General features: G+C 39.3%; 1 long non-coding RNA gene across 2 annotated transcripts; it reads right to left on the bottom strand.

Moving 5' to 3' along the window:
• Positions 1 to 231: 231 nt before the first annotated feature.
• LOC103887720 lies at positions 232 to 7026 on the bottom strand. Of its 2 annotated transcripts, none has more exons than XR_002524439.2 (2): positions 3684 to 7026; positions 232 to 464 (listed from the first exon to the last, which is right to left on the bottom strand). It is a non-coding gene; the product is annotated as an uncharacterized LOC103887720 (long non-coding RNA). The 2 variants fall into 2 exon arrangements; XR_651946.4 differs by having other exon boundaries at positions 3769 to 7026.
• Between the last annotated feature and the right edge of the window lie 3212 nt (positions 7027 to 10238).

Genomic DNA, 10238 nt, shown 5'->3' with positions numbered 1-10238 from the left:
TTGAGTTTTCTATTTTCAGTCACAGGCTTATACTGAGTGCCTATGGAATGCCACCCTCAGCATTACAAGAAAAAAAAAAGAAGAGACATGGGCTCTGTGCTCAGGAAATCCATCATCTAAATTATATATGGCCATATTGACATATACATACATACATACACACAGACATACTTGTACACATACAAATACATATGTCCATCATTTATTACATACTCACTATGCAATAAGTGCTTCAGATATATCACTTTATTATCCACATAAGCCATGTGTGGTCGATATTACCGTCTCTATTTTATAAATGTTAATAGACAATCAGTGCAAAAATGTATATAATCCTGAATATCCAATCGTAATTCTGAGTATCCACTGTCCATATCAGATGACCACAGAGTGAGCAGCATGTGAATCCAGGGGTCTTCCCTATGGGACTTTCCATTCTGGTTGAGAAATTAAAACTAACACACCTGAAATGTCAGAAAAGACCACAGGGATTATCATTAAGTGCCAGGCTGGGTTACATAGACTGTTGTCAGAGGGATCTTGGCAGAGAAAAATCCAACCAAGGGTCATGTAGTCAATGGTCATCAGACAGGTCTGATGATTTTGTTAGAATGTTTGGATTAAACATAACCTGAAGGCAATAGTTGGACTTCCAAATGTTGTTTGTTTGCTTATTTGTCAAGATTAAGTTATATTTAGGTTTTTGTTACTTAGAACCAACATAGTCCTGATTAACATAGAATGAAAAAATGGATGAACAAGGCGTGGGACAAATGATTGGCAGGTGCCTTCTAACAGAAGGGCTGGAGAAATTACTGCATCATTTTTTGAGAGGCAACTCCCTTGAATTTAACTATCCAATCAATAAAACAAAGTTATACCTTTAACCCCATGAAGCAGAACTTGCAAAGTTCTAACTAAGCTGACTGACGGAGCTTGAGTTCTCTGGACTGAAGGTAAAGCAGTAAAAGATACTACTTACTATCAAACACACAAAATTAAAGTGTGGTAGAAGCTAAAAATAAATGCATTTTTCAATAACCAAACATCATTTATTTAACTTGCACTGTTTTGTGATTTCTTTTTTAAGAGACATTTTGCGGCCGGGCGCGGTGGCTCAAGCCTGTAATCCCAGCACTTTGGGAGGCCGAGACGGGCAGATCACGAGGTCAGGAGATCGAGACCATCCTGGCTAACACGGTGAAACCCCATCTCTACTAAAAAATACAAAAAACTAGCCGGGCGAGGTGGCCGGCGCCTGTAGTCCCAGCTACTTGGGAGGCTGAGGCAGGAGAATGGCCTAAACCCGGGAGGCGGAGCTTGCAGTGAGCTGAGATCCAGCCACTGCACCCCAGCCTGGGTGACAGAGCAAGACTCTGTCTCAAAAAAAAAAAAAAAAAGAGACATTTTGCATCTTACTGCTTTCAAGAGAGCTACTGCCTTCCTGGTCAACAATCCCCCTGTCTCTACTGTTTCTTCATCATTTATTTAGTCCATCTGTCAGTCAATCCATCTTTCTCTTCTTTCTCTTTTCTTTTCCTTCATTTTCCACCTCAGAAAGAGACTTCTAACTAAACTCAGCAAATGGCTCCCAGATAATTATCTTCTAAAGGAAATACAATGCATTGTTTACGTATCCACCAAATGACACATTCTCCATTCCTCATCCCACCCTCATACAGACAGCAGTGACTTGCCTGCCTTCTCACATCTTAGAGAAGTAAACTTCACTCTTTAGCTCTGGCTTCTAATGGCCATAACTTATAGTAGTAAAGGTTGATGTATTGAGTGTAAGAAAAGTAAATTTAAGTTAATAATGAGAGTGATTATCATTTGTTACAGTTCTTGATCTCTGTATAGGCAATAAAGAAGAGCTTCAAAAAACAGAAAAAAACATAAATAAGATTCCTAATAAAAGATCTTTATTATAGCTACACTGAACTGAGCCCAGAATACCCTCGCAGACTTTGTCAACAGGCTTTTTCAGAAATCACACAGAGAAAAAGATTGGGCAAATAATGTTAGGATCCCTGCCAGTGGGCAGCTCTGCCCTCAAGTATGCAGAGAAATACGGAGAGGACTTAGAGGGAACAGCCATGCCCCTTCAAGGATAGCCAGAATGAACCTCTGAGAAAAGCCACAGACACCAGGACCATTTGGATTGGTTCAAATGTCTGGAGGTGAGTAACATCAGTGAAGGTGACAAATGTGAATGGCTCCTGTAAAGGATAAATGATGACCAGCATTTCTTAATATCTGCTGAGGTCTGAGCTGTGCCCTGCAAAGACATTAGGCTGGCAGCAGGGCAGTCTTCTGGCTGGGTGAAACTTTAAAAAGGGTGATGAAAGTCTGCTCAGAAAGAGTCTCACTTAGGATGGAGCTTCCTCCAATGAGCTCACAAGGTTTCTTCTCTTCACAGATGTAGGATTTTGAGTTATGTGTTTTGGAGAAGGATGCAAAATAGAATGAATAATTTTCTTCTCTTGACCATAATGCATAAGGAAGCTGGTAATGAGAGGAATATTAGAAACATAAATGTATGGACCAGGGGAGGCATGACAAGCAAGAAGGTGCTGGGAAGCAGGAGGGTTTCGAACATGCGGTTGTACTGCTCATCCCCATTACAGGACAGGCATGTATCCAGTGAAAGTAACATAAAACATACATCGATAGACTTGAAGGGGAAAGTAAGAGGAAGAGATGCCACTGAGTCACGAGGTCAGGAATGTGTGGAATCTGGGAAGGAGTGTTACTCCAGGGCAACCTGTAACAGTCCTTCTCAAAGTCAGGGGCATGTCTGGGGAGCTGGTAGTTACTTGCAGATCATATGAATTCCCAGGCCCTTTGGCATTGGGTGGTATCACCTTCTTCTTCTTCTCCTTTTCCTCTCATGAATCAATGCATCTGACCACCCATCTCCAGAGCTTCCCAGAACTAAGCCCACCCATCCCCGTTTACCACACTCCATTGAAAGCTGAAAATGTAGGAGAGAGCATAGAGTTAGGGTCACTAGGACTGGGTTGATGGAGGATTTTCCCTAGTGGGTAAGAAGCAAACTTACCTTTAGTTTTACTGAGCATAAGGAAGCAGATGGCCCAAGGGTGGTTGGATTTTGGTGTCAGACCATCCTGAGCCAAAATTCCAACTCCCCGACTTCTCCACTATTTGACCAATTATACGATCTCTGAATTCCATTATATGATCTCTGAATTTTAATATTCCCATCTATTAAACAGAAATAACAGGTAACTTGAGGCTGTTGCATTGGTAGTCATTATACTCAGTCAGGAAAAATGAAGCATAAACTGGAAGTGGAATGGATAATAGAAGGTAGCCAGGGAAAAGCACTTAACAACTTCATGCTCCTCTTGACTTTGGCAGAAAAGATTCAAGTGATGGCATGTAGGTCCAGGAGGAAAATATCATCTCAGCTGCTAGCTCCCAAATCAGATGCTATGTAACCTGCCTTGACTTGTTGAAGGAGGTCTGGGGAATATCTTTCAATGGAAAATGGGATGATTATCTGAAGGCTAGAGATGGTGAGGTATTTTATTAAGTATAAAGAGCCATGCTAAGACCCACCAACACAGTGGTCATAAAAAGGTGAGATGGCTTGAAAAGAACCAGAAATACCATGGCTTTGCCTGGCTGTGTTTCCTGTGGCCAGCATCACTCGAACTCACCTTGATGACCCAGAGTGCAGGCAGTCCTCAGAAAGAGACTGGATCTGGCAAACAAAAATGTGAAGGAACCCGAAATACAGCATACCTTTGTTCCTCATCTCTATTTCTTTCTGCTTCTGTCTTTTTCTTTCTCACTTCCCTCCCCCACTTGCCCCATCCCACATTTCTTCAATGCTGGGATCCAACAGAAGACAGTGGCCCCCAACTCCAATATGTTATTTTATGAGCACAAAACAGGTAAAGACTGGTTCTGTACAAAATTCTAAATTCCAATTCCAAATTTCTAAGCGACAGAAAGTGATGGACTCAACTTAAATCAAGTAGCAGCCAATCCCATTGTGACCAGAAGGTCAGGGTCACAAACATGGTTATCAGCCCCTCTTCTGGATCAGTGAACCAATGCTCATGAGGAGATCTGACAAAAAAAGAAATTAAACAGCACTACAAACTGGGTCATGAACTGAAGAGCATTCATACACCTTTTGCAACATTCAAACGATGGTAAGGACTCCTCACACATGGTGCCATGTTTGCCCCCAGGTCAGGTGAAGGGCTAAACTGGAGGTAGTTAGAGGAAGGACGATATCCAGGACTGTGTTCCCCTAATCATTGGGTCAATGGAGAATCTTCCAGCACTTATCCCATGCTTTTATTTCACCTCTAAAAGCTTTCTATCTTCAATTTGGTTAGAATTTTTCTAATCAAAGGTCATGCACAAGTATCATGACCCAGATAACAATGACACCAAAGTAAATTATAAAAATCTTTCATCAATAAATCTTTTCTTTCTATAATTTTTGCATTGAGAGTTTATCAGCCTTCCCATAACTGATATAATAAATACAAGAATACTTCTCCACCCATTAAAGCAAATTGCCAGATGACACTCTGCAGTACCCACCCCACTCAGGAGTACAGATAAATTCTGCTGTCATTTTTATAGCAGCTCTTATATAAATCTGGATATTTTATTATTTGAGATTTTTCATTGACAAATTTCTAAAATTAACTCATTTTATATTCTTGCAAATCATCACAGTGGGGTAATGAAGTGGGGTAATGGGTGTTTATGACAGGAAATGGCTTAGCAGATGCTACAGAGTACATCAGTCATTTTTTTATCTTCCTTCCTGCCTTAGTCCCTTCCTCTGTGCAATTTCTTTCCTGAACTATGGCAATATTATTAGACTGAGTTTCTAGAATAAAGATGGCAAATAGGCTACATCTCATAAGCTGACTGTAGTTAACAGTGCTGTCCTGACTCTGTGTTAAGAAGAATTCTGAAAACTTGTCTGAGCTTAGTGGGAAAGAGTACAGGGATCGATTGGTAATGACTGCATTGGCATAGGAAAGAAGATGTATTAGCACATGTGCCAGATACTTCCTACCCTTGCATCTTTCAAAAGAGATCATGAGGAAAATAAAAGTTTATTACTCATAATATGGATCAAATATCATGGAACCTAGCATCTGAGAGAGGGCTGTTGCTGCTATACTGACATTAAATTATGGGGAATATAGTTTAACCTTGACATTCTTGAGGAACATTATGAGAGAGTTTTGAAAACCCACAATTTTAGAAACAATCTTTAGTATTTATTAAACATTTATTATGAGCCAGGCACTATTCTAAGTATTTTTCTTTTTAATGTTCACAATAGTCCTATGTACTAGGCATTATATTTACATTCCTTTTACAGAAGAGGAAATAGAGAAGTTAAATAACATGCCCATGTGCCCATGGTTGCAGACCTAGGGAATGGCTGAGCTGGGACTCTAGGCCAGGAGGTCTGAGTCCAGCATTCTACCCCTTTGCTATATGGGCTCTACAATGCAGGGAACTAACACTAACTGAGATGTGGATATATGACAGTCAGGTAGGGATGCTCATTACCTGCTACTCCTTCACACCAGCCTCATGGCCAATAGGATTCAACCCTACCACTTTCCATACACTGTCTCATATAAACTACAAAAAAATTCTATGAGGTCATTGTGATTATTCCTAAACACACACCTTCAGGGTTGCAAGCAAGTGGTCAAAATTGTGAATACTGTAGACATAATAATCTCCAACAGGCTATTAGTGCTGAGTAACTCATCACTACATTTCTAAGATCAGGATATGGAGAACACCACAATAGGGACAAGTAGAAAGAAAGCATATGGGAAATCCAGATGTAGTCATGAGCTAAATTTTTTTCTTCTATCTTCAGATAGCGTCAAATCCTGCTTCACTGCAGGTAAATATTTTCTGGAACTTGTTTGTATTTATAACTCATTATGTATCTCAGTTCTTTCTGTTGGGTTATCTCTGGTTTATTTTAAAGTATATCCCTTAGGAACCCTATTCTGAAGGAGCATTGGGTTAATAAGGACATTGGATGGTAATAAAAAGATGAGACCCTCTTTCTAGCACTGAGGAAAATCTCTAAGAAAACATACACTGGACACTTTACGAAAAAGCAGTTAAGTCAGTTTATTGAAAAATACTAACTGCAGGGAAAAACGTATTCTTAGAAAGAGGTTTGCACTAAAGGAGATAGAGTCATTTAACGACAACATTTGAGATTTTTTATTCAATCCAAAAAGAGCTTATGCCACAGACTCCCTTTTCTATTCTTCCAAGTCCCCAACCAGTCATGAAATTCTATTTTTAAAACTATAATTCTTGAATACAGAAAAAGAGAGACCTCAGTGAATGAGGTACCACTTGGCATCTTAAAAAGATAGAAAACAAAAGGGAGCTATTGAAGTGGGAAACCACAGCTCCAGTGGACTGCAGCAGGAGGTGGGAGCTTCACCAAAAGTTCTCCATCCCTGGAGTGAAGAATGCAGGAAGCATGAAGGACCAATGAGAATTGACCCCCACCAATTCTTTTCTTTTTATTGAGGTGAAATTCACATTGCATAAAACTCATCATTTAAGAGGGAACAATTTAGTAGTATTTAGTACAGTCACAGCATAGTGCAACCATTAGCTCTGGCTAGTTCCAAAACATTTCATCACTCCAAAAGAAATTCTGTACCCATTAAACAGTCACTTCCTCATTCTTCTTTCCCTGCAATCCCTGGCAACCACCAATTTGCTTTCTTTCTCTATGAATTTGCCTGTTATGGTTATTTCATGTTAATAGAATCACTCAACATGTATGATTTTTTGTCTGGCTTCTCTCACCAAGCATAATGTTTTCAAGGTTCATTTACCTTATAGTAGGTATCAGTACTTCATTCCTTTGTATAGCTGAGTAATATTGCATTGTAGGTATAAAACACATACATTTTTTACCCATTCATTTACTGATAGACATTTGGGTTGTTTGTAGCTTTTTAGCTATTGTGAATAGTGGTGATATGTATAATTTTATACAAGAATTTGTTTGAGCATCTATTTTTTATTCTTTTGACAGTATATCTAGTTACGGAATTTCTGGATCATATGCTAATTCTATGCTTAATTTGTTGTGTAAATAACAAACTTTTTTCCAGTGGCTGTACCATTTTATAGTCCCACCACAAATGTTTGAGGATTCCACTTTCTCCACATTCTCACCAACACTTGTTATTTTCCACTTTTTAAATTATCATTATTACGACCATCCTAGTGAGTATAAAGTGGTATCTCATGGTTTTTATTTGCATGTCCTTAATGACTAATGATGTTGAGTCTTTTTTCATGTGCTTGGTGGCCATTTGGATATCTTCTTTGGAGAAATATTTGTTCAAGCCCTTGACCTATTTTTTAATAAGGCTCATCTTTTTGTTATTGATTTGTAAGTGTTCTTTATGTATTTGAGATACTAGACCCTTGCCGGATACATGACCTGCAAATATTTTCTCTCATTCTGTAGGTTTTTTATTCACTTTTTAAATAAAATCCTTTGATATGTAAATGTCATTAATTTTGATTTGGTCCAATCAAAATTTAACTATTTTCATCTATTTTTCTTTTATTTATGTGTATCTTTCTTTCGTTGCTTGTGCATTCAATGTCCCACCCACGATGCCTCTTGATGGCTGCTCATGTCTCAGTCATCCTCCAGTTCTGTGTTTTCATGACCTGCAAGTCTCCTTGCCTTCTACTGTCTCTTGAGCCTACTTAATACACACTTCTGATAGTTTTATCTACCTCGCTCCATCCTACCCCAGTGCCTTCCTATGGTTATGCTTCTATGGTTATTATCCTGGCCTTCCAAATGTCCCTTCAGTTTTCCTTTTTCATCCACACAATCCTCATATTTTCAAAATACCTTTCCTGATTCCTACCCTATAAACAAGTCGAAACTACTTACATTGAGGAATCAAAACAAAGGAATTCCTCTCCAGATATTCTGCAATCTTCTCTAGAGAACTCCCTGCCTCTCTCCTCCTATCACCGAAACCTCTTGGGTCACTCACATTGACATTCTCCACATTCTCACCAATTTGCAATCAAGCCTTGGCCACATCACTGAAATTGCTCTCAGAGCAGCCACCTATAACCTCCAGTTTGCCAAATTCCAAGGACAGTTTACAATTCTATTGTGTCTGATTCCCTCTGATGCATAACACATGACTTGTCGATTCTTTCTTGTTAAGTTTTTTCCTCCTCTTTGGTTTCCATAATACAAACTTCAAAAGGTAACAACGTCTGGGAAATGGCTGCAGGTATCTACTATTTATTGAGCACTCATCATAGCTACATTTCACTAGAGGAAATAAAAAATGTTATTGTCGTGAGAATTTATTTTATTCCCATTTTATAATCTGACTGACGGCTATGGTCTTGTGGTACACAAACGTAAAGCTTCTTTGACATGATTTGACATGAAAAATCAATCTGATACAAATGTTATAATTCTGCAAGGAGTACTTAGGATTAAGGAAATAGGTGTTAAATGTTTCAATAAGTAAGTAGCATTCCACATTTCCTTCCAAGGGTGATTGATGGCTGGGAGACCAGGAGCACCACCAGCCAGAGCTCAGAGATGGTCTTAGGAGTGGTACCTGCTCCAGCAGATGAAAAACAGAATCTGCAAAGCTGTTACTTTAAAATATGGCTAACGATTTATAAGAGGATGCACTGATTTACAATGGGATTTAACTATGAAGTTCTTTAAGTGGGCAGCTTTCCTCATGTCTCTAAGAGCTTATTAATAGCACATTAGCTAGAAAAGAATTGAGGTAGCTTAAAAGGGCTTAGAACTAAAGTATAATTATATTGATCCACTAAGATTCAATACAAAACAAAGAGGCAGTATTTCTGAAGTAGTCGATGAATGTCAGAAGAAGCAAATGCTTTGACTTCAAATTCAGCACATAACCCAACCATGAATGGCTTAATCATAATAAGACTTTATTTTCTCATGGGAAAAAAAAAAAAGTTTAAGGATAATATTTATCTCCCCATGTGGCTTGACCCAGGGGCCAGTGTCATTGTCCCCACAGTCTGTCTCCTTTGTGTTGGTTCCTTTCTCATCTTGTTGTGACAGGTGACTGCAGGAGTTCCAGGAAGAAAGAACGGGAACTTTTATACCAGAGAAAGGAAATTGCCTGTCTCTTTCCTAGCTATACCAGTCAAGCCCTGATACTAGTTTTCATTGGTTCATACTGGTTCTGTGACTATCCCTCCACCCAATTCTTTAGTATGCTGATTGGCTCAGGCCTAAGGGCATATGCCCACCTCTGCAGCAGGAGTTGGAATCAGCCACATTCAAACCACATTCTCTTAGGGTAGGACAACTGTGGCCTTCCACCGGGAAATTGAGGTGCTTTTTATTGAAAGAAGGGAAAACAATTTTGGGGTAGCTAAAAAAAGAACAAGGATTCACTATGCTCAGCATATAATGAACTTCCTGGGTTACACGAAGTCTCGCACCAAGCAGGAGTCTCACAGCAACACCTGGGACAGATGCATTTATGCCTTCCACTAGTAGTGGAATATTTGGCCTTGCTACAATACAGCCACCAGAAAACTGTTCCGTGTAATAAATGTTTCCAGTTACCATGGCTATCTTCCACTGAGAATCCCAAGCAAATTTTTTGTAGGCTAAATCTGTGTGTCCACACATTCCTCCCGAAGATGCTACCTTACCACATAGTGCCATCCCCAAACAGTGCAAATGAACAATACTGGCCTAGTTAAGATATAGAAAGACGAAGGGCAAAACTTTCATTCTTCCAATGTTCCAAGAGTGCACAATAGAGGGGGATAAGCCAGTGGTATAAGGGTTTTCCAAGTTATCTGGAATCTAGCATAAGAATAATGCAATCTAGTAATTCAATGCAACCAGGAAAAAGAACATAATTCTATGTTTTAGACTTATTTAAAATCAATGAGGCCACTAGTTCCCAATTCAGCAACAGTATTTAAAAAACGAAACTTTGTAGGTCAATCCTGCCACACACATGGATTACTGCAGAGGTGTGGCTTGGGTTTTCAGAGGAGAAGAGTGGTCCCTTGAAGCCACATCAGAAAGACAAGTAGAGGCAGGTAGATCTCTGGCCTTTGCCTTACTCCTTTCTTTTTTATTTCTTCCTTTTCACCAGAGTTTTGGTTATTCTCACAAATGCTGT

The sequence above is a fragment of the Papio anubis genome, chromosome 11, assembly GCF_008728515.1.
Source record: "Papio anubis isolate 15944 chromosome 11, Panubis1.0, whole genome shotgun sequence".
NCBI classification, from domain to species: domain Eukaryota; kingdom Metazoa; phylum Chordata; class Mammalia; order Primates; family Cercopithecidae; genus Papio; species Papio anubis.
This window is presented reverse-complemented; position numbering and strand designations above follow the sequence as displayed.